This window comes from Lontra canadensis, unplaced genomic scaffold, assembly GCF_010015895.1.
Source record: "Lontra canadensis isolate GAN:19392208 unplaced genomic scaffold, GSC_riverotter_1.0 scaffold4, whole genome shotgun sequence".
Taxonomy (NCBI): domain Eukaryota; kingdom Metazoa; phylum Chordata; class Mammalia; order Carnivora; family Mustelidae; genus Lontra; species Lontra canadensis.
Window position 1 is genome coordinate 19,639,872 of NW_022630998.1, and position 1,271 is coordinate 19,641,142.

Genomic DNA, 1,271 nt, shown 5'->3' on the forward strand with positions numbered 1-1,271 from the left:
AATTTATGTAAATGACACTGAGTAAAACTTGACTAATTCAAATTCATTGTGTGAAATCTAAGATAGCTCATGAGAGTTGGATTGAAGTTTTTTCCTTTTTTTAAGTAAGACAGTTGAAAATTTTATTTTCACATTTCATAATACAAATGAAAATTGCTTTTTTTTTTTTTTTTTGGTCCCACTACTCCCCTGCAAAAACTACTCTCTTTGATAGGAAGGGGGTACAAGTCTTCCCTATCCTCCTGTTAGAAAACACCCAGTCACAGCACCATGGCTTCCTGGTTAACTAGAACAAATGTAAAATGAATGTAAAGAGGTTCCTGTCTGTCCTATCTGTCTGGTAAAGTCATTCCTGGCTGAGTGGGCACCATCATGAGACGAGCAGGCAGTTTCATCTTTGGGGGCCCAGGCATCATTGGCATGTGCCCTCCCATAGGTGGTCTCATTCCAGGAGCAGGTCCCACTGGGATCATCCAGGAGGGTCCATCACTGGCATCATGGGAGGACCCCCCATATGGGGCTCTGGCCTTATGCCAGGGCAAGGAGCCAGGAGACTGGGGGGAGGTGGGATCATTGCCCTGCAGAAGAGGAGCAGAGAATGGAGTAGGAGGTATCTCTCCTTGTCGAAATGCAGAGGTTGTTTTGTCCATCACTCTCTGAGTGCTCTTCCACACTTTTCCTTTCCTTTCTTTTTTTTTTTTTAGAAGATTTTATTTACTTATTTCACAGACAGAGATCACAAGTAGGCAGAGAGGCCGGCAGCGAGAGAGGAGGAAGCAGGCTCCCCACTGAGCAGAGAGCCCGATGCAGGGCTCGATCCCAGGACCCCGAGATCATGACCTGAGCCGAAGGCAGAGGCTTAACCCACTGAGCCACCCAGGTGCCCCATCTTCCACCCATTTCTGATAGTAGTCTTTCACGTTCTTTTTGTGTTTCCTCCCACTGCTGCGTGTCTTTCTCACGGATGGAGAGTCATGAGTGAAGTATGTGTCACAGCAGTCACAATAAAACTTAAGCATGTTGCTCTGCAAGCCATTGGCCACTTTGTCCCAGGATTGAAGGTTTTTCTTTTTCTCCAAGATTGTATTTATTTATTTGTCAGAGAGAAAGAGAGGGCACAAGTAGGGGAAGCAGGGGGAGCCACAGGCAGAGGGAGAAGCAGGCTCTCCGCTGAGCAGGGAGCCCCATGCCTGGTTCCATCTCAGGACCCTGGGATCATGACCTGAGCCGAAGGCAGATGCTTAACTGACTGAGCCACCCAGGTGTTCCCA

The 1,271-nt window shown here is 47.5% G+C and overlaps 1 pseudogene; it reads right to left on the reverse strand.

Annotated features, from left to right (window-relative positions):
* Positions 1–329: 329 nt before the first annotated feature.
* Positions 330–1,019, reverse strand: LOC116858814 (annotated as a pseudogene).
* Between the last annotated feature and the right edge of the window lie 252 nt (positions 1,020–1,271).